Source organism: Mustela nivalis (genome assembly GCF_964662115.1).
Source record: "Mustela nivalis genome assembly, chromosome: 1".
NCBI lineage: Eukaryota > Metazoa > Chordata > Mammalia > Carnivora > Mustelidae > Mustela > Mustela nivalis.
The window spans coordinates 6,932,030-6,956,298 of record NC_139020.1 but is presented as its reverse complement, the minus strand read 5'-3'; the positions used below and the strand labels follow the sequence as shown (position 1 = coordinate 6,956,298).

At 41.4% G+C, this 24,269-nt stretch overlaps 1 long non-coding RNA gene across 1 annotated transcript in view; it reads left to right on the top strand.

Moving 5' to 3' along the window:
- The first annotated feature begins 10,268 nt into the window (after positions 1-10,268).
- The window catches only part of LOC309845399, a 70,032-nt gene continuing 56,031 nt past the window's right edge, over positions 10,269-24,269 (top strand). The window contains exon 1 of the long non-coding RNA XR_014301268.1: positions 10,269-10,894. This is a non-coding gene — a long non-coding RNA (uncharacterized lncRNA). The remainder of the gene's footprint in view (positions 10,895-24,269) is intronic.

Genomic DNA, 24,269 nt, shown 5'->3' with positions numbered 1-24,269 from the left:
TGTTGCTCCATAGCCCACATCTGGTGTGGTCAGTGTTTTACATTTTGGCCATTCTAATAGGTGTATAGTGGTATCTCCATATTTTAATTTGCAATTCCCTAATCATATTGAGCATCTTTTTCACATGCTTATTTGCTACCTGCATATCTTATTTGGTAAAGTGTCTGTTCAGCTCTTCCCCCTATTTTTAAATTGTTTGTTTCCTTACGTTGAGTTTTAAGAGTTCGTTGTATTTTTAGACCACTCCTCTAATATGTGCTTTGAAGAAACTTTCTTTTAAAAGAGGCTTGTTTGCTCATTACCCTGAGTCATTTGAAGATAGAAGTTTCTAATTTTAATGGAATGAATTTATTAATTTTTTCTTTTACTGATTGGGCCTCTAGACCTAAGAAGTCATTGCTCTTATATATATAAGAGCCTCTTATATAAGTCTTAGGACTCTTGCTCTCAGTTGTGAGTTCAAACCCCACGTTGGGTGTAGAAATTACTTAAAAATAGATCTAAGAAGCCATTGCTAAACCCAAGGTCATCTAGGTTTTTCTCCTATCTTAGCTCCTTGGAGTTATACAAAATATGCTTTTTAATTAGAAAAAAATAGAAACTCTGAATAAATCAATGTCCCCACCAGATTATTTAAATAGAGATTTTACTGATGGGACAACTTGAAACAAGCTTGGTTGTCAGTGACCCTAGCTGGCCTAACCCAATAGAAGGCAGCCAGCAAATGAGACCAGGGAGTGCAGCCTGCAGAATTTGTCCTCATGAAGCACAGAGCTAAGCAGAGACAGATGAGAATTTGAAGAATAAGGATCATGAGCTCCTTGCATGACAAAAAAAGTATGTAAGTCACACTTTGATTATTATGGACCAAGGTTCACAGCTAAGCTTTAACACTTAGCAGCTGTATGACCAAGGTGAGTGAACACTTCCATTTCTTTATGTTTCACTGGGAATGATAACAGCACTGCATTATAAATATTGAAATGACTATATTAAGTGTCTACTCTATAAAGCATTGATGAGTACCCAATATATACTAGCATTTGTTGCAACTATTACTACTATTTCTTGTGTAGTCATTTTTGTAAGAGGAGAGGAGAAAGAGGCAGCAAAACCAGGAATATAAGCATTATCTCTCAACAGAAGACATACATGAAATTAACAGCCAAAGCCATACCTGGCAATGAGATACTAACATGCCCCACTAAAACCAAGAACTAAAGAGGGATATTTTCTACCATTGTTATCATCTGTTCTAGAATTATAGCAACACAGCAAGAGATGTAACACTGGAAAGAGAAGAAAGTTCCTTTTTTTTTTTTTTTTTAACTTTTAGACAATGATGATTCTCTATCTAGAAAGATCCCAACACCCAAATTTTTAAAAGTAAGTTGCTAGGCATATAATGAATTTATAAAGCATCAGTGGCTTTTCTAAAATTCATAAAAAAGTTATGTATAATATTTAATGGAAATAAATTCCCTTTTATAATGGTAACACAAAACATGAAGCACCTAAATAAACTTACCAAGAATTTTGGAAACAATGTGAATACAGCCCCCCCCCCAAAAAAAACCACAAATAAACAAACAAACAAAAACTGATAACCACTTGAAAAAAAGAATGTAGTAAATCAAAATCATTCACTTACAGGGTTAATACAATTGCATTTAAATTCCCAGTGGGATTTACTCTGAAATATGTTCAAGTAAAATTAAGATTCATCTAGGAGAATAAATTCATGAGTAGAGCTGAGAAAAGATAAAATAGAAACAAAATAGGAAAAGATTGACTTGGTATTTGTTCTACTAGATGTAAAAACATAGTTTAATATTAATATAATTAAAACTAGTGGTGGTGGTGGTACAGGATAAACACTAGAACAAGGGATGAAGTAGAAATTCCAGAAGCAGAAAAAGTACATTAGCATCATAAACTTCACTATGTATTCGGATGCATTATCCCCAAGTAAATACCAGGCGGATTAAAGATTTAAATGTTGACCATCAGCCTTGATAAAAATCCTGAAAGAATACATGGCAGAATTATTTGTGTATCTTGGAATGGAAAAAGGTTTTATGAGAATAAAAGCGATACAAAACAGTCACCCTGGGCGAACTTGGGTCCAGTCTGTGCCCATACCTTTCACAGGGATTGCTGAATACCATTTCCTTCTAGGTGCTGAAGGGCGTGGAGTTTCTCTGAGATGCGCAAGCCTATTTCGTGATACTCACCATCATCATCATCGCAAACAACGTGAAGCTTTGTAGAGCATGCGCGATGTGCCAGACATTGCATTAGATATTTTTTAACAAGGCTTAATTCATTAGAGTCTCACAACCGAAATATGAAGTAGTTGCTGTTGTTGTTCCTAATATCTGTCATTTTATAGATAAAGAGACGCTTACAGTGATAAATGACTCACTCAAGCAGTAAGACCAGCAGGTGGTACAGTCTACCGGCTTTCAAAGCTTACGCTCTGAATTATCGAGCTGTACCCCACTGTACTACATCTCTTTGAGTCTTGATTTCCTCATCTATAAAATGGGATCTACAGGGCAAGGCTGTCTTCAGACAGACAGGAAACATATGCAATGCATTCATCACAGTAAATGACATATAAGGACACAAAACCTGAGAATTAAAAAAAAAAAAGTAATGAAGAGCACTGATAAGAATACACATAAATCTGGATAAATATTGGTTATATAAATAATAACATCACTTCATGAGATCGAAAACAGAAAATTAAAGTAGCAACAAAAATAGCACTTTAGTAAGTCAAGAACACCTGTTGTAATCTCTAGGGAAAACACCCCCTCCCTTCAAATTTTAAAGTATAATTAACAAGCTAAGGGAAGAAGAAGTGAAGTTATAAATTATTAAATAAATTTTAAAAAATCTTAAGAAAGGACAGAAAATGTGGAACAGTCAGGGAAAACAGAAAACAAATAGCAAGGCAGTAGATTTAAACTTAAGTTACAATATATTTAAACAGACTAAGTATTGCAGTTGAAGTATACAATTCCTCAGACCAGATAATAAAATAAAACAAAATTGAACATGCTGTTTATAAGACATACACCTTTTATGTGAGTATATCAACAAGCAAAGAATGGGGAAAATATTATGCAGACCCAAAGTTACAAAGTCAGGGATAACAGTAGCTCATTTCAGAGCAATAAAAGTTTCCACTTTAAGATAAAATGTTCTTTAATTTGCTTGTACCTAATAACATAACCTCCAAATATGTAAACTAAAAAAAGGGCAAGTCTACAAAGAGAAAAAAAAATCCAGTCATGGCTGGAGACTATGTAAGTCAGAGTTCTCCAGAGAAACAGAACTAAAAGGATATATATATTGAGAGATTTATTTTAAGGTTTGGGCTCACATGACTGTGGAGCTGGCAAGTCCAAAATGCAGGGGAGGCTGGCAGGCTGAAACTCAGGCAGGAGCTGATGTTGCAGTTTTTAGGCAGAGTTTTTTCCTCCTCAGGGGAAACCTCAGTTTCTGCTCTTAAGACCTTCTACTGATTGGGTGAGGCCTACCCACATTCTTGAGGGTAATCTTTACTTAAAGTCAACTAATAGTGTTAGTCACTTCTACAAAATACCATGATAGCAATACCTAGATTATTGTTTAATGGAATAATGAGGTACTGTGACCTATCCAAGCAGACGCAGAAAATTAAGCATCATGCAGATTTTACACATTTTAAAATGTATATTGTCTTTCAATTTTTTTAAACAAGAGAGTGAACAAAAGTAAACCAAGGGGTTGGTAATTGTTGTGGATTGGGTACCCTGGGAAGCAGAGTCTGAGATGGAGATTAGCATGCAGTACTCCTCAGGGACTGTCTTGGGATCCACAGCTGTGGAAGGGAGAGGGGGAAACAGGATTTGGGAAAGGGCAGGGAGCTGAGATGCAATACTAGCATCCTCTGTGACCTAGGCCAACCCTCCCAAGAGATCAGAAGATGGATGAACTTTCAGAACTTGCTGAGCTGAGGCAACAAGTCTGGCTTTTATCCATCCCAAGTCAACTGAGCACTGGAGGCAGGGCATCTTGGAAAGAGGATGTCCCCCCCGCGCCCCCCCCCCCGCCCAGGTAAGGCAGTTCCTCAGCCGAGGCCACTCAGAAGGTGACTGACAGCCGAGGTCCGTGTGCAGCAGAGCTCAGGGAGCTAGGGCAGTGGGTCCTTTAGTCCTGATGGGACCTGAGCCACACATGGCTGAATGTGTGTTTAGAGTCATGTTTGGATTCCTAACATGCTTAGCGTCTTTGTCATGGGCATGATGTAATGTCTGTTATTTTAAACACATAGGAGGGTGTGGATACCTCCTGATAGGCTCATAAAGGAAACTGATCTCTCCCCCTTTCCATGCTGTGTAAATGGTTGTCCTTCTCAAAAGGCTGAAAGAGCTTACAGTTCCGAGAAGAACCCTGCCTGGGGTCCCAGAGACTCCAGGGTGTCACCAACTCATCTCAGGGAGTCCCATGTGTGTCTTGAATGTGGAGTAGACATACTCTTCTGTCAGCCAGAGATCTCACCTTGAGCCACTGGTCACCTGTGGAAGTATCTTGCCTCAGTTCCTGGAAGGGCCGTGGCCAGCATTTACCTGGATCTGATGGTGAATTATGGAAAACAAGATGGGACTGTTGTTAAGATAATGTGGTGGATGCTCTGGAACCCAAGTCTTCTACTGCAAAAAAGGGCTTCATTCATTCAGTGCTGCATTGGTTGAGCTCTTGCTCTGAGTGTATGCTTTCCCACCTTGTCAAAGACAGTGCACAACTCCTTAGAACGTTATTTCCTTTAGTCATTTGTTATGAGTAACTCACACTTTTTTGTTATAATGCTTCTTTGGAAACTCATCATGGGAGATATAGACTGGCTCATACATTTCCCAGACAGAAGTTTGGGGATCAGCAGGGAATTCTGAACAAGCAAAGACTACAGATGATGAATGTACAGCACGATGATGGTTAAATTAAAAAATAATAATAATGAGGGCATAGTAGACTAGCATGGTACTAGAATATCCATGAAATATTTTGTATAAGCACAGATACCAAGTCATTGTCTTTGCTGAGTTCTTATTCCTAAATAATTTAGAATACTTTGTTCTTTAGATCACATGCTGGGCAACTATGTCATGACTGAGTGACTCAATTCTCTTATTTATGTAACTTTTAATGATTTTCCTTCTCCAAAGAAAATGCATAGATACCATATTAAAACAGGACCAATAAAATCCACCTATGTATCTATGTATCTATCTATGTATCTTTGTATCTTTCTATCTATCTGTCTAGACATATAGAGAGAGGGGTGAGAGATTAAATAGAAAACATTGACCCATTTGATTTTGGAGGCTGAGAAGTCCCACAGTGTTGTCTGCTTCTGAGACTTCAGGAGAGCCCAAGAGCCTTCAGCATAGATTCTAGTCCAAGTCTGAAGACCTGAGAGCCAGGACCACCAAGGTTGAGAGGAGATCAATTTGCCATCTGTCAGGCTGAGAGCAAATTCAGCCTTCCTCTGCTGGTTTGTTCTATTCAGGCCCTCATTGGGGAGGGTGCCTGCTTTACCCAACCTTCCAATTCAGATGTTCCTCTCTTCCAGAAACACCTTTGTAGACATACCCAAAATAGTGTTTAATCAGATATCTGGGCATCCCTTGGCTTCACAGATACAAATTGAAGTTAAATAATTATAATATAAACTTTAGGTAAAATGTATTTTTTTAAAGGATTTTATTTATTTATTTTGACACACACAGAGAGAGAGAGAGAGAGAGAGAGATCACAAGTAGGCAGAGAGGCAGGCAGAGAGAGAGGAAGGGAAGAAGGCTCCCCACTGAGCAGAGAGCCCGACGTGGGGCTCAATCCCAGGACCCTGAGATCATGACCTGAGCCGAAGGCAGAGGCTTAACCCACTGAGCCACCCAGGTGCCCCTGGGTAATATATATTTTAAAACACAATATGTTATGAACCAGGATTAGGGGCATCAGATAGAAAACAGAGTAACACTGTTGGGTATTCTGCGTTGGTCCCTCAAGATCAAGATCTCCTTCCAACCTTCACCACCATGTTTGGAGCCCCGGGAGACATACCTCTATGAAGAACAACCACTGGGCCACTTGGTCTGTGTCTTCCTGTGGGACTTGGACCACTGAGTCACCAGAGAAAGCTGAGGACAAAATGGCTGGGGGTATTTATGATCCTTCAGGCCATGCGTTGGCAGCAGCCCCATTTCTGGGGTAATGGACACTGTCTTCTCATCACCAGTCTCTGCGGGTACTGGTACCCTCTCTCCCCACCCCGTCCCCTCACCCCCTCCCCTCAGGGGAGTCATGGCTTTCCCGTGGGTGCTGCCCATGGACGACGCTTACACATCCCTTGTTGGTCTCCCGTGGCTGTGCCCACATCTTGGTGAGCAGTGCCTTCATTAGTGCTGCTCAGTTATGGGGTTTGTGTGTACCATATGATTCCTGCACACACTTTAAAAGAAGCATTTTTCAGGGGTGCCTGAAAAATGTCCGCCTCTTGGTTTTGGCTCAGGTTGTGATCTCACAGTCCTGAGATCGAGCTGTGCAGGGAGCCTGCTTGAGAAGCTCTCACCATTTCCCTCTCTGTCTCTTCTCTCTAAATAAATAAAAATCTTACAAAAAAAAAAAAAGAGAGAGAGAGAGAGAGAGAGAAGAAGAAGCATTTTTCAGCATTGGTCTATGCCGCATGCGTTTACCTTAGAATCCTCTCTCTTCCTCATTGATCCGCATTGTGAATCTTTTCTTCCCAGGACATTAAATTGCCCTTAAGAAAGCATGTTCACCTTGAAGTTCAAAGAGGAAAAAATCAATACTAGTTTCAGCTTTTTAAAGAGGGCATTACTTGAGGGTTGGGAAGTGTTAAATGCAAGCACTCACAGATGCTCCCCCTCTCTTGCCCCAAGCTTTAAACAGACAAACACACACTCACACACATGCTTTGTGGGAAAGCTGTGTAACTCCATGCTTTGCCTGTTTCTCCAGCTGGAAGCACTGATTAGAGCAATGAGCTCTGACTCAGAACTTTATTTAACTAAACATGAACTGTTGACATCTCTAATTAACTCTAGTTTCCTTTCTCCTATCAGTTAAATTGAATTTTTTTTTCTTTACTTAATGTAAGATTTGAGGTTTCTATCTCAGAGCTTCCCAACACTGGCTACTTTTATCTACCCTTATTATATATTTTTTTTTTTAGCTTTTTTTAAAATTTATTTTTTATTTATTTTCAGCAGAACAGTATTCATTGTTTTTGTACCACACCCAGTGCTCCATGCAATCCGTGCCCTCTATAATATCCACCACCTGGTTCCTCCAACCTCCCACCCCACCACCACTTAAAACCCCTCAGATTGTTTTTCAGAGTCCACAGTCTCTCATGGTTCACCTCCACTTATTTTTATCTCAAAATCTAGATTTATTTGTCATTCCAAATATTGACATTAACTTTGCTTTTTTCTTCCATTTCAGTTTTGAGACCTGCTTTCAATTCTTTTGAGTACATATCCAGAAGTAGAATCCTGAATCGTATGGTAATTCTGTGTTAAATTTTTGAGGAACAGCCATACTGTTTGCCACAACAGCTGTGCCATTTTGCATTCACTCCAGCAGGGCACAAAGGTTCCGATTTCTCCATATTCTCGCCAACACTTGTTATTTTCTGGTTTTTAATTTGTTTTATTTTTTGAATGTAGAGCCTTCTTATTTATACATGATTACAAGTCCACCATGGTAGTCTTCATCACATTAGAAGTGTTCCTGTCACTCATTCCTCCAGGGATAGAAACATTTGTGAAATAGCAAATTCGATCAACACTGGTAAATGTCTCCAACTTTGAGGGGGTTACAAATGGATTTTACAGCTGCTCCTTATGCTTCCAGATGGCAAACTCCTTTTTCATTGAACGTCTTAAAGAACAATTTAACAATTCAACCAACCTATACTGAGGGCCACTACGTATCAGTTCTCTTCTAGGTGAATGGGTCCAACAGTGAACAAAACCTTTAAAAAGTTACAAACTGTTTGGAATCCCAGTGTTTTCTTTATTAGATAATATCTTTTCACCTGAACTAACAAGTAGGCACCCTCCTGACCCCACTGTTATGTCTCAATCAATAAGTTCATGACTCTGAAAAGACAAGGACAGACCTCTACAGTTCTAATTCGTACAGAATTAAGAACTACAGTTCTTAATTCGTACTTGTCGATGGCATTCACCACTTGGGATGTGTGAATGTATTTTATCTTCCTGCCAGGCTTTGAGCTCCATGAAGGAAGATTTCATCTGTATTCGATTCCCCACAATTATCCACAGCATTTTGCACAAAAGCAAGCAAAAGATGTGTATTTTTCACTTGTTAAATATCAATCCACTTGCCTGAGCCTCCAGGTTTTTTTTGGCCATTCCTGAAAAGTTGCAGCTCCCGTGCCAAGGAGAGTGGTAACCCTAGACCTCCATGAAGAAGGCTGAATAGGTCATCCAGATTCCCTTCCTTCCTGCTGGACCCTCCCCTGTCCTCTCCTGGCTTTGCCTGTAGGTGTGTTTTTGGTGCCCTTCAGGTAAGAGGGCTGTGTCCACCCACTGGTCTCCCTGTTTTGGTTTCTATATATATATTTTTAAGATTTCATTTATTTATTTAAGAGACAGAGTGAGTGACAGAAAGAGTACAAGCTGGACGAGGTGCATAGGGAGAGAGGGAAGCAGGCTCCCCGCTGAGCAGAGAGCCTGATGTGGGACTCCATCCCAGGACCCTGGGATCGTGACCTGAGCAGAAGGCAGAAGCTTAACCCACCGAGCCAGCCAGGCGCCCCTAGTTTATATTTCTGTAGGAAAAAAAAAAAATGAGCAGGATGAATTCTGTCTTAGAACGCTTTGGAAACTAGAAGGGAAGTCCACTTGCTCTCCCATAGCAGGCTTGGCCAAGTGGCCCCCCTCCCAAACCCCACACACGTGTCTGTGCCAGGTAATAATGTGTGGCCGGCAGACACCAAGCTCCAAACAGGAAGTAAAGCCACTTGGGTGAAACACAGCTCCCCCTTCCTCCCATTTGGCCTTGGGTGTTCTTGTCTTAATTTATGAGTCTGAATGTAATGAGTCACAGTGAAAATCTGAATTCTCTAAGTATATTTGCCATCCATTTTCATCTGAGGCAATAAAAAATAAGTAACTCACAGTGACTTTATTACTTATGTTTCTCAGGTTTGGAGGGTATCTTCACAGCCTCCAATCGCCATGCAGGATCTTCAGGGGGTGGGGTGCCCACGCGCAAGTTGATCTCACCTAATCTGTCTCACCATACAGACACGAGTCAGGGCAAGTTCCCAGTAAGAACGCCCCAGAGGTCCTCTGTGAGCAAAGATCTAACCTTGCCTTCTCAGGGGGAGGACGGGGATCCTGTTGGAGACGAAAGACTCCCAAACTCCTTGTTGCTTTCCTGCTTCTGCTCTCAGCTCTGTCGCTGCTTGTCTCATTTATGTCTACCCCAATCCCCAAATGAATAGGAGATACCTGCCTGAGATCTCAAATTATTTCTACTCAATTATTGGGAATCACAAATCTATGTTAAGTATTATTGCCACAAAAGGCATAACCTTCTCCAGACATGGTTCTAAATTTTCACCTTGTTCAATCCTTTCTCTCTCCTTCCTCTGTAACCTTACTTGGTCTCCCTTTCCTTGCTCCCTCCCACTTTATTCTGCTTACCTTTTATTGAAAGCCTCCCACTGGGATGGATACAGGACAATATGGCCCCTCTACTCATGGGATTCACGCACTGCCACACCAGGAGCTATACGATTACGGACCACTGACCAAGTAAGAAGCACGTGCTTGCTCACTTATAACACACAGGGCTCATAATCTACATCATTTTCTCCTTCCTATTGTTCAAATCCACACCAAGAGCATCACTTGGTTCTGCCTTTGGAACACCCTTTTATCCACTCATGTCTTCCTTTCTCACTGACAGCCCTTGCTCCAGACTTGGATCTGGTCCCAGCCAGGGTTGTGGGTTGAATTGTGTCCACCAGAAAGATATGTTTAAGTCCTGACCCTTCATACCTGTGAATGGGCCCTTATGTGGAAAGAGTCTTTGCAGATGTAATAAAGTTGAAATGAGGTCACAGTGGATTAGGGTGGGTCCTCATCCAAAGACTGGTAGTTTTATAAGAACAGAGAAATTTGGACACAGAGACACACAGAGAGAAGACCGAGTGACAAACAAAACAGAGATCGGGTCATGTGTCTCCAAGCCAAGAAATACCAATGTTTGCTGGCAGCCACTAGAATTTAGGAGAGAGACGTGGAGCGGATATCTCTCAGAGCCTCCAGAGCAATAACTCTCAGGTAGTTCTCCTTGCCTTCTGATGACCTCTCCTCTCATCCCTGGCCACTGTCGCATGCTTTCAGGGATGGGTCAGTGCTGAGCAGAGAGCTCGGTCATAGAAGAGGCACAAACATCTGGAGAGGGATTCTGAGACGGAATTGATGATGGTCATTTAAACCACTGGATGCTTGCAGAAATCTCAGGGAGGTCACAGACCCTCCCCCAGACATGGAGTCACGGACTCAAAGCACAGAGAGGTTCCTGTTGCCACCTGGGTGACATTCACACAGTCTCACTGCGTCCCCTCTGCTGGGGCCAGAGAGGCCTGCACTCAGAGGGAGGAAGCTGAGATTCTGTAGGGGGGCCAGTCCAGCCACGGGATCTGCACCCAAGACTCCTGGGCCGTAGCAAGGACTCTGCCTCCACATCAGCACGCTGGCTTATTTATATTTTTCCCAGCCTTATCTTGCTGTTTGCTTGTCTGGATTTCTGCATTTTTCCCTCTGCACCTGCTCATCCGGTAAGGTTCAGTTTCAATCTAATTTTATCTGTTATAGTTTTTCCCAAGCACTTTAGCTGAAATAGATCTGAGCTAGCGCTCCTGAACACAACTTAATGGCATACATATAATTCTATTTGGCACAACGGAGGACTTCCTGAGTTATCTCTTTCTTCAATTATTGTCTTGGTTTTCTTTGCCTCTTTTCTGGGTAGTGAGTTTTTCAGGATTGTTGTTCGCTTCCTGGCACAGGCCATAATTTATATTCCTTGATATGTCTAACAGGTCCCAGAACAGTGCCTTGCACAAAGAGGCTCAATAAACTCAGATATCTTGGTTCGCAACAACATCATCTGCTCTGGGTTTGTTAGCTCCGGGACATTCCTTAAACATCCCAGCTCCGTTCCCTTTGACAAAGGAGTCTGACCTAGCAACTCTAGATTTCCTCTAGTCTTATTAGATCAGGACACTGCCCTTTTGGCTAAGAGCCACTCCAGTAAGAGGTGATGTGGGCCTCTTCTGGCCCAATTTCCATGCACATGGGGCCTCAGCAAGCTTTACCTATAACAGGTTCACTGGATAGTGGGTCTATGGTTGTGACCTTGGTGTTGGAAGGAAATGCAGGCCAGGTGTGATGCCGGCAGTGTCTCAGCTGTCTGCCTGATGTTCTGTCTTGGATATATGTTGGCAGGTGCCAGATCTCAACAGGACAGATCAGTCTTCTCACATGTGCCCGGAAAGGCTTCATGGCACTCACACAGGGCTGGGGTCCACAGGGTTCTGGGGAATGATATTCTGAATGTTAACAGTAATAAGTCTACGCGTCCCTGTTCACCGTGCCTTCTAGGAAAGCAAGTGACATAGACTGATATAGGTATGTTAGTGTGTGTGTGTATTTGTGTATTGGAGAGTGCTGGAATGGAAACTTGTGGGGGACATTTGAAGCTCTGCTTTACCTTTTCCCATTGAAATGGCTCCCCCCATCCCCCCACACAGTATAATCTTGTGAATGCCTTTCCCCAGTGAAGGTTCACGAAACCCTCAAGCTCTGCATATACGAAGTAAAAGAAACTGAATTTTTGTAAACCAGCAGAAAAAATTTTCCAAAGTTTAATTTTAAAAACATAATTATAGATATCCAGATGCCGATCGAATGTGGTGGTTTAGGAAGTAAGAACATTCCTTTGCTGGTTGTAGTGGCATCGCCGTTTATTGAACTGCACTGAATTCCCACAACCAAACATACACCCCAGAGAGAACCATGCAGACATGGACAGAAGAAAATTCTCCATTTTGGCGGCGGTTAGCTACCCCTGGGAGTATCCACACAGTATTACAGCGAGGGAGATGTGGGAGATTTTGTCCTTAGAGAGGGATCGATTAACTGACAATCATGCATTATTTCAGGTATAATTATATAAAAAACAAACCATGTGAGATGGTTCATTTATTTTTACGATGAACCAATTTCATTTTATGCTCATTTTATTGCAACTAATTCCTTCTGAGTTTCCTAGAAAGCATAAACACTCATCATGTACCCTCTGAGCACAAGATTTCAAGCTCTGTGCCTTTGTGTCAGAGGCAAATGAAGTCAACATCACTATTGACGGTGACAGCTCTAACAATGAGGGTTGTGATTAGTTATCTGCAGATACTGTTAACAGGGGCAACAAAGGGTATTGAAGAGTGAAAAGTATGTTTCTACCTTTAATTCCATGTTGCATTTAGAATTAAATGATAATGTCTGATCTTTGTCTCTTCTATGTGGTCAGCCTGAGGCCACTTTCTAGGGCTCTGGTTCTAGTCCAGGGCTGGTATTGCCCCACCCTAACATTCCTGGGGACAGATGGCAGTGTCTGGGGACACTTTTGATTGTCACAGTCAGGGAGGGGCCTACTGACATCTAGGGGTGAAGGTCAGGAATGCTGTTAAGTGCCCTGCAGCACATAGGACTATCCTCCAACCCCACAAGTCACTGGCCCCAAATATCAAAGGGGCTGAGACTGAGACACCCCACTTGCTCTGAAGAAAAAGCAATTCTACTCCTCCTTTATGATAACCCACAGTTCACCTTTATGTCCCATTTTGTCCAAGATGGGTCAAGTGTCATGACCAGAGGATTAATCCCGGGAGACTTTCACCTTCCTGTTTGTTCAGAAACACCCTTGTGTCCAGGGTTAATGTGGTTAGTGTAGTGTGCCCTGGGAGACTAGCTGACATTTCACGCTTCAGTGTCTAAAACACTCCCTTTTAGTCTGTCTTCCTGGTACTTTGTTGAAACTCTGATTAAACCTTGACTGAGAAGGCCTAGATGCTGGCCAAATTTTACTCTGAAGGATACTACCACCTGGAAGCAAGGAAAAGGAGTAACAAGAAAGGGGAAAAAATAGAAAAAAAAAAAAGTTGTTTTCATTTGATACATTTCCAAATCTTGATGGGGCTCAAAATAGAGTATCGTTAATTATCTCAACAGCTTAAAAATATAATGCGAATGCTAAAATCATAGCTATCAAATGTTATGGCGTCTGGGAACCCTAGTGGCTGGCTACTTAAAATGGTTTTTCAGGATAATTTTACTGTACTTAAGCATAACAAGCTGGAGAGAGGCTGATGGATCTCACAGCTGCTTCCCCTCCAGTACCACTCTGCTAGGAAGGAGCCCCAGTGTCTCCAATTCCACACCGTAGTAAAAGAAATCCAACTCCACTATTTGGCAATATTTGATCACGGCACCATTGGACATTATTTCGAGACTCTACATGGCTTTGTTACTAATACTGGCTGGGGACACTGAACCACAATGATGACCACAGAAGGAAGAAGTCAGCTGGCACCTGCTGTGGGGGCTCCTGGACTCACACTTCCCTTCGGAAAAGCAATCCTTCATTCACAGCACACAGAAGGAACACGGCCCAGACTCCTCAGTGATAAGCTCTGTTGCCTAACAGTGTGAGGTTAATGAACCTCCTTATTTTTGGCAGGATGAGTAAGTGGAAAGGAAAAAAAATCTATCTGAGAGAGCCCAGTTCAGAGACTTTAATTGCTTATGCGACAGTTGAGAAGAAAGCCCCTTCCTTTCAAAGCAGAAGGATGGAGCTCTGTATTCCCAAAGCTGGCACCTATGCTTCAATTAGATAAATAAGAAGAAAATTAAAATTTGATGGATTAAATAAGGGGATGAACTGGTATTTATTTCCCAACTAGAAATTATCATTTTTGCTCTTTTGAATTGATAATGATCAGCACCAGGTTTTATCCGCTTATGTAATGAGGTTCTTCTTTTTAATTAAAATTGAAATGCTTTACATTTCTTGCCTTCCCTTAAGAAAATCTCTCAAGTGTTTAAGTCCCTGATATTAGAAAGCTTTAATTACACTACGGAAGGAGCAGAGTGGAAAGAGTTGGAGAGGAATGTGCTTCTTCTTTTCCCACAAACATCATCACACTGGAAACTCAAGGTGGCTTGGGGAGAAAACATTTCTGAAGGACCATGCATGTAGACTCATTTCCAATCATTTTCCCTGCTTTGACTAATTTCAGAACCTTGTCAAATCATCACCAAGCTCCCAATATTGACCTGAAAATTTCCTTAAAAATTGTCATAAAAATCAAGCCACAACAGACATCCAGGCTTGCTTGTGTCTCACACAAGTGGGAAATTTGTTTATATTGAAATAAGGGCACCATATCATCAGGGTTCTCCAGAGAAGCAAAACCAATGAGAGATCTCCAGCTAAAGGGCTAGATAAATCAGTAGATATTCTTGAAATTTTATTTTTAAAAGTTTTCTTAAAGATTTATTTTAAGGAATTGGTTCATGCAATGTTGGGGCCAGCAAGTCCAGAGTCTGTAGGTCAGCTTGGCAGGCTGGAAACTCAAGCAAGAGTTAATGCTGGAGTCTTGAGGCAGAATTTCTTTTCTGAGAAACCTCAGTTTTTGCTCTTAAGGGTGTCAATTCGGTGAGACCCATTCATATTATTGAGGATAATTTCCTTTACTTAAATTCAAGCAATTGTAGATGTAAGTACTTCTAAAAAATACTTGCATAGCAACACTTAGATTGGTAGTTGAATAAATAACTGTATACTATATCTTTGTCAAATTAACATGTAAAACTAACCATGATAGGCATTATGCATGAATATGAGGACAGTTGACAGTGGATTAATGCCCAGAAGGACTCAAAGGCCTGAGCCTCCCTACTAATTCTACTCCAATCTGTTCTGTTTGAAGGATCTGACCTACTTATTCCATTTTTTATCTGCTCTAGCTTCTCCTTCTCCTCTGGATCAGGAGTAAGATAGCAAGTATGTTGAATTAGAGAACAGACTTCACTAATCTTTGACTACTTTCAGTGCCCAAAGTCACTGTCCCATAATTTTTCACTTGACTCCCATTTTTATGGTTTGGCATATGTGGTTTAACTTGCCTCTCCATTTGGGTGTAGGTGTCCAAAAGTTAGATAATATTTAGGGTTTATTTTTGTATATATATAATTCACAATCATGTTCAGGTTTATACTCAGAAAATACAAACACAACTTTAGGGGTGTAGAGGATAGAGAAACTCATAAAAATCTTTAATTCATTCTCCAGTGATCCAAAATCAGTCATTCTAAACAATCAACTCATCTATTTATCTATTTTTAGCCCATCCACCCATCCATCCATCATCCATCCATCTATCCATCCATCCATCCATCATCCATCCATCTATCCACCCATCCATCCATCATCCATCATCCATCTATCCATCCATCCATCATTCATCTATCCATCCATCCATCCATCCATCATTCATCATCCATCATCCATTCATCCGTCCATCCATCATCCATCCATCTCTCCATCCATCCACCCATCATCCATCCATCCATCCACTTATTCGTTTAAACTGAGAGATATAGATACCAAATGACTTATGGAAGAAGAGGCAATATTTTACTGGTAAGTAAGACTTATGGAAGAAGAGGCAATATTTTATTGGTAAGTTTAGGCTTCTCTTTTAATATTTAGTCTTTTTCTTCTTTGCATTTCATCCACTTAGGTGCTTTAGAGAAGGAATTCCTATAGTTCTTTGAGTTCAATATAGTTGCTAAAATTTGTAACTCAAATGAAAATACATGATTCCTGAAACTGTGACTCTCTTTCTTCACTTCCAATAGGGATGACAGTTTGGGTTTCCTGTTACTAAATTTGAGTTGCGAGCACAAAGAAGGGACTATAGCTCAAAGGGCCTGGACACTTACAGTCACAGTTTTTGAACTAATTGGGACAACTACCTGGACAATCTAGTCACAAGAAAAGTTTTCTTAAACTCCCTATATATTTTTAGAAAATCTGGTTTCATTTCTTTAACTAAATTAACCAATAATAACTTGTGTCCCCAACTTCATTTTATCAGTGGAGATCTCACTTTGTATCCCTCAAGAAAAAGTGGAGAATTGGGAAAAATATATTTTGAAACCATAAACACATATTCTTGTGTTCATATTCAAAAGGAGAAAATTTAAGTAGAAGGGTATATTTTGTGTATTATTTATTTAATTTGCACATACATCAACCCTACCACTGCCTACAAAAAGTCTTTGTTACAGAATCAGAAGAGAGCACAGAAAAAAAGAGGTTAAGGAAGACATGGTATGAGTGGATAAACCTGGACTGTATCTGGTAAACATGAGCTAGGGCCTCTAGGACAAATTTAAGCAGAAGTCACCACAGCCGAAAGATGCTGCTCTCCTGCTGCACCTCCAAATGAAGATGCAAGTAGAATGATTAGGCATTATTCAATTTACAGTAATTTTGACAAATATAATCTTTTAAGATCTCCAGGTGTTTAGCTGAAATTCCCAACATATTTCACAAAGTAGATAAAGTCGTCTGCTCTTTAATGTTTGTTATGTTTTCTTATCCAAACATCAAGTGGAGAGGTCTATCGGTTTCATATAGTTAACCTAGTCTATAAAAACTCATAGAACTTCTGAGATCAGAAGAGATCAGAAACATTCAGGGTGGTATGGACGTTGACAAAAATTCATAGAACTTTATAATGATTCCAACTGCCTTCTCCACCACTATATTCATTGATTCTGCCTAGACATGACTTACAAAGTCCATAAAATATATAAAAGTAAATTCATTACTAGATATCTTTCAACATTAGGAGAGAATGTAAAATAACTTATCCCTTATCCTTTGATCCTGATTTATTTTCTTCATAACACCCAAGTCTATCTGAAATTGCATTACACATTTTTAAATTTTCTTATTTATTGTTTGTTTCCTTTACTATAAGGCAGACTTGAGGAGGGCAGGGACTCCCTGGTATTATCTACCAGTGAACTGCCAATATCCTGACAGTACTCCATAAATACTTCTGGTATGAATATTGAATAAACGAATTTGGAAACAAGTGTTTATATTGTCAGAATGAATATTTGTTCATGGTTTCATCTAGTACTCCCTGCATTTACTATTTATCTTGTTACAAGTGACATTTCCAATGTAATCCATGCCATGTTGAAATCCCCACTGGCTGAATGTAAAATTTCCATCAAACTGTACTTGAATATCAATCAAAATGGCAAGAATCCTTTTTGAAATATTTGTTGACCTTGAGCTTGTGTTACGTTTGCATAATGAAGTTTTTCAAGTACAAAACATTTTAAAGAGCACAGAGCTGCTCTTTTATATTCTATATCATGAACAAGAGACAAAAAGACAACATCAGATTAATGAAAGAAGACAAAAATAAAGAAGATGAAAGATCAAGAAAACTGAAAGCTGGTTTTCCAAAAAGTTTAAAAAACAGACACTGGGTGTGGTGGAAAAATAATGAATACTGTTACGCTGAAAATAAAAAATAAATTAAAAAAAAAAAAGCCCTAGAAGAGAGCACAGGCAGCATGTCCATAGCAACTTTTTCTAGATATGTCTCCTGAGGGAAAGGAAATAAAAGCAAAAATAAGCTCTTGGGACTTCACCAAAATAAAAAATAAGAAACAAACAAAACAGACAAACTCTGAGTGAGATTATCCTGGGGGGAAAAAAGAGGACATAAAGAAACAATATTAAGAATGAAAAAGAACATAAAAGTATAGGATATAGTCAATACTTTTAATATTACCAGAGAATATGATACCAATAATTTTGAATCTTAGATAATTTTCTAACAACAATAATTTACCAAAATTGACTCAGGAATAAGCAGAAGATGTGAATAAACCATTTATTGTTAAAATTGTATATGCAAACTCATTCAAGCCTAGAAAAAATTGGAAGTCCTCAACTCATTCTGTGAGTTTAATATAACCTAGACACCAACGCTTACAGATGAAAAAATTAATCTCTCCGTATAAGTATATGTGAAAATCCTAAATAAGACCTTAGAAAATTGAATATTAAAAATCAGTTATAACCAGGAATGAAGCCTGCATTGACCCCAGAAAATTCCATTAATGCAACTTATCACATGAAAAAAGTCATGTAGAAATACCATATTACTACAAATACTGAAAAGGTAATAAAATTCAGTATCATTCCTCATAAAAACTGGAAGTAAAGAGAAAACAAGTTTTTTTTTTTTTTTTCCATCCAGTGAAGGTTATCTTCCAAAAACAAAAATAAAAGCAAAAATAAAACAAACACATAAAAACAACTGTGAATTGCTCACTCTTTGGCTGTAGATGCAGAAATTTAGGGTCTCTGGCCACTGATGCACCTGGAGAACTTCTCCTGTAGAAGGACTTGGAACTCTAAGGAGAGATGGTTCAGATAAATTTGAACAATTCGTCACCAGCTTTAAAAGAAACTGAGCTTTTGTCACAACCAACTCAGATTACTGAGTGGGAATCTGGTTACAAGAAGAATTTTTTAAAAGGATAAAATAATGAGTCTTATATAATGTTAAAATGAATGTGTGCTAAAGATTTAGCTCATGAACTAATGAAGGAACCACCGAAGTGCCACAGTGGGTTCAAACAAGAATTCAACGTACACACACGGGAAATCAGGAATGCTAACATGAATTAATAAATAAAAGCAAAATAGGTTAATAGTCCTAGAGAAAAGATGAAATGCATTTCCACTGGACACAGTTCATTTGAGTTTTAGGGGTGAAGTCAACTGCATGGCAGGCAGCATTCTGTCACGTAGGGGCAGTAAGGGAGCTCAAGGACGATGGAAGACGGAGACAGTTCAGATGGGCTCACTGGACAGGACACGCAGCCATCCTTCTACCCATTTCCAAATCTTTCAGTTGGTCCAGACTGTCTAAACTCTAGTTTAATGCTGATCTCCTTTAATACTTGATTGGGAATAACTTTTATTCCTTGGTGTTTCTAATTGCCTAGCTTCCTAAAGAGTTTTAATTTTCTTATTTTTATTTTAAATAAGAAACCACAGGAACAAATACACCCATGCTACTGAAATCTTTAGGAAGCCAGGCCACACCCCTGGAAGCCCACCAGTTTCTCTCTGTCGCTGGCGAAACGTGTGCATGGAGATGTATTGGATCAGTCTCAGGGCGAGAAACCACCCCGCCCCGACCCTGCCTATAACATATGTTTTCCAAACATTTCAAGAAAATATAATATTGTTTTAAGTAGATCTCGACAGTCTTTCCCCCGGCCCATCTTACTCCCATCATGTCCTTGTCAAGTGTGGAAGTACTCCTAGAACCTCCAAGTCTGGAGCAGCACCTGTGGATTCCATATCCTAGAGTCTCGTCTTGTGAAGTGCAAGCATTCCCCATTGCCATGTCATCTGTCCCGGGATGTCTTATTTGCATAGTGTTTTCCAGGGATGAGGGGCTGAAGGTGGAGTCTTGAGGTTACAGGCTGCAGGGGTTGGCAAGTGGGGCACTGGCAGGGCAGTCAGGCAACCCACTGAGGGAGGGAGCAGCAAAGAGCCAACAGCGCTATCTGAGCAAAACAGACCCTGGGAATTAGAAGCATCTCACAGCGAAGAAACAGGGACCCTGGAAAGAGATGGGGAGGTGCTAAGAGCAAAGGTTACCTCTGTCTTTTCCCCATCTGATCAACGATTACCAGCGTGATCCCTTTTGCTGTTTCCGATGCCAAAGGCAAAGAGAAAGGGCCTGGAGCTGGAATCACCTATGCTGTTTGTTTAGACACAAGACATTAGTTCTCTGGACCACTGACCTTGTAAAGAGCAGAAGACATTGGTTCTGCCTGCTCTGTATCTTCCAACAGGCTGCAGGCATCCAAGAATTAGGCTCTTGTAATAAAATCAGCCCTTTCAACCACTCAGAAGACTTACGATAGGGATCACTACCCAGATTAATTTGCTACCAAATAAAGAATCAGATGCCAAGATAAACAAGAGAGAACAGCCAGCTGGTAGGGTTTGAAAAAAAAAAAAATGCACGCTTTTCATTTTCTTTTGTTCCGTTATTTTCAATTGAAGTAGGATGCTTCATCTTTTCTAAGATGGTATCTGCTATATTTTTAATGTTTTAAATTTGCTCATTTTCTTTCTACCAGAAGGGGGTTCTCTGACTAGCCAGCCTCCTGTCATTGTGCCTTGATGGCCCTCCACGGTTTCCAAGGCAACCTCCCAGGGCAGGTCTTGGCCTGGGTTGTACCCTTTTATCCCTTGGGCAGTGAATGGGGGTGAACAGGATTGGTTACATAGTTTGAGGGGCCCGGTGCAAAATGAAAATACAGGCACATTGTTCAAAAAGTGTGAAACTTTCAAGACAGCAGAGAATTAAGTCAAGTGTGGAGGCCTTTGAGCACAGGCCAAGGTAAGCACCCAAGTCTCACACCCATGAAGCTGGGAATGCTGGTGTCAGTGAGGGGTGAGCCAACCTTCTTCCCCTGTTTATGTAGTCATTTGTCACTCCTGAGATTTGAGGTTTATCATGTGGAGGCTGGATAAATTCTTTAGTCCAGAAAGCTGATTTAATAAAAGTTTGTGCAACCAGAAGGAAACGGTCTATTTGCAGAGATTTCCTCTTGGGTTTGTACTTTGTTTTTGTTTGTTTTTTGTTTTTGAAATCTTCAAGATGATTCGGATTTTTTTTATTAATTTTTTATTTTTTATAAACATATATTTTTATCCCCAGGGCTACAGGTCTGTGAATCGCCAGGTTTACACACTTCACAGCACTCACCAAAGCACAGACCCTCCCCAAGGTCCATAATCCCACCCCCTTCTCCCAACTCCCCTCCCCCCAGCAACCCTCAGTTTGTTTTGTGAGATTAAGAGTCACTTATGGTTTGTCTCCCTCCCAATCCCATCTTGATTCGGATTATTTTAAAACTACTTAATAACTATACCTGGGGATCTCTCTTGGAGAAGGTTTTTTTCTTTCCTACAGTTTCCATCTACTTCTACGTATCTATGTTCATAATGTGGATCATGTGGGTAATAGCTTCATGCATTACTGGGATATTCGAGGGTCCCCATGTGTGTCGGGCCCCCATTTGTTGGCTTTATGATTCTGTCAGCATGAAGCAATCACCCCTGTGGACAGTGCTTAATTTTTAATGCTGTGCTTCTCAAGCTGGAGTCTGTCCGCAGAGGCGATATTGGATGCCCAACCTTTCAAGTTAGCAAAACACCGTTTGAGGTGCCAGTCAAATTCTAACCCAAAGGTTTCGAAGTTTAAATGATTAATGGGGTCTATACCTTTTAAATGACCACAACGCAAATCAAATGTTTAAGAGAATAATTAAGGAAAAGGGGCCAATGGCAATCTTCATTCAGATAAGATTTGATCTTCTGGTTAAAAAATAAAATGTGGGTAGCCAGTTATTAAAGAATAAAAATTATTAAAGAAGAGTTATGTTACCAGCAACAATCACCGTTTCCAATGTTTACTGCATGATACAAACCTTTGAGGTATCTTTTCCAAGATTTTTAGTTGAAACCCAGTTAGTTGAGCTTCCTTTTTTGAAGACGAGGGGCCTGAAGCCCAGAGAGGTGCATAACCACCCAGTTCCACAGCAGAAGGGGCAGGAGGCAACCTCCGCCCCTACCCCAGGAATCTGCCTCTGAAGCCTGCGTCTCCCCGTCCAGGCCATTTCTTTGCACATTTTTGCTAGAACATCTTTAAGGCATGCGGGTTTGGGTCACCTTCAGCTTTTAGAGGAGTACAGGGATCTGTGGCATTTGTTGGGGACTTGACTCTTTTAAAGTGTAGATTTTAGGACGGATTCCTATCTCACATTGAGGTCTTTTATCCATTTTGCCCGTGTCCCATCTCCATGTCACCGGGAGTCTAGTCCCATCCTGACTGCAACCTAATGAGCCGCCTCGGCAGAGCTGCCCAGGTCCCCTGTCCTCACACGTTGGACCCTCGGGAATTTATGGCCACGATCATGTCACTTGGAGCTGCTGAATCGTGGTACACTTGGTTACAGCATAACAGAAACTCTCACGGAGAGGGGAGCCCGGACCCGGGGTGCTGACAGCACACGCACTGTGCATGAGGCAGGTGCTCTGGAGCGGGGGCAGGGGTGCAGTCGGAAGGACTTTGAGGTCAGAGTTTAGGAGAAACAGATCAGCGAGACTGCTGGACATTTTCCGGGAAAGGGGCAGAGACAGTAGGAAAGGAAAGGAGGCCTCAAGAACCCTACAGTTCTCCTGGGGAGGAACAGCTGAAGACATGACGTCACTGCAAACACAGCTCAGTGTCCGGAAAGATGCGTCAACGCCTGCACAGAGAGGCCAAGAAATATGCCAACAGGTGCTCTGTGCACCACATGCGCTTTCAATATGGAGACACAGGTGGACCATGACCTGATGGAACAGCGGTACCAGGCAGACTGTCACTGTGAGGAGGCTGAGCGGCTCTATTAACATCAGGAGGAAAAGAGATTTGAGAATAGGATGCATTGTTGGAGATGAGGGGATCCCCCTCATGATCAATTTAACAGAGTGAGCGAGGTCACAAGTGCTGGGGACGGGGGAGGAGGACCCGATGCAACGGGTCAGCAGGAAACTCTAGGGCCAGAAAGTTGCTCTGTACATTCCTCATGGGACTAGTTCCATGAGTCTAATCGATGGTTGACATTCATCTAACTCTACAACTAGGGTTGGGAGATTTTTCTCATATGAAAACCATAGAAACAAGACAAAATTAGGGAGGAAAATGTCAAAGTAAAGATAAATATAAGCCAGGTAAATATAAATGAGAAGATAAATTTTAAAATAAATATAACAAATATATTTTTTAAGTGTAGATTTTATTATTATTCGAATATGGTGAAACCAACCAATCGGATGACTGCCGTTGAAAAGATGGTGTATGGGCCACAGTTCCCAAGAGGAGAGGCCAGGCCACGCCATGCAGGGCCATATGGGAAGCAATGGAGTTGCTCAGGGGACAGACTGTCCCGCCAGGGCATGAGCAAGAGCCTTTAGTGTGGTTTCCGTGGGAAGTGACAGATGAGGCAGAGTAACCAGACATAGGATTGGCCGGCTTGAATAATTTTGGAGGGCTCTGAGGTGTAGGGGCTTTCTCTAGCTGTCTGGTTCTTGACCCCAGGTGGATCTGTGCAGGAGGGTAGGGACCCAGAGTGTGAGAGCCCAGTAAAGGAGTTGGTTGGGAATGAGCTCTCTATTGATTGGCTTACATATGGGAAGTATGTTTGCAGGTGAATCATTTACTATCTCTAGGAACTGGCCAGCCCTGTGAGGAACAGTCTCTTCAGGCTGGCAAGGCCCCAGGAGACAGAGCATCAGAATAAAGAGAAATGCTAGGACAGCGACCGGGACGACCCAGGCTGACAAGAGATCCAGGAGTCGCTTCCTGGTCTGCAGAGCCACCTCTTGGGAGCAGTGCCCTGCCCTTTGTTAAGAGAAGACAGTAAGTCCTTCGAGAATGACCATCTAGAGATAACGCAAAAGTGCAAGCGCAGCCTGTAGAGACGGCCGCCTTCATCAGAGCTGCAACCACAGCTCTTGAGATGTTGATTTGGAAGTGCATGTCACCGAGGAAAGAAGCAATTGGGACCCTTAGTGATGGAGTAATCATGGTGATGTTTCTTGGTAGTGAGACAGACATGATAAGCCATTTCAAAAAGTTTCCATGCATCCTGCTTTTGATTTTCTCTACTCACGTTGTTATTACTACTGTCAATAACTAGAATGATGAGCTAGACCTTACACGGGCCCCTTCTCTCCAGCCCCCCAGATGGTCAACACAAACAGCGAGGGCAGCGCTGGCAGAACGTGGCGCTACCTCGCCCCTGAAACACACAGCAGCAGGTGCTCCCTGGGGCCCCACGTCTAAGGTCTCACTCCTCTTGTGCTCCACCTGTCCACCTGCTTTTCAGTAACTAGCCCCTCCCCCACACACCCCGCTGGACCTCCAGCTGCCCTCTTATCCTGGCTGGGAATCGGGCAGTCTCAGGGCTTGAGGGCGT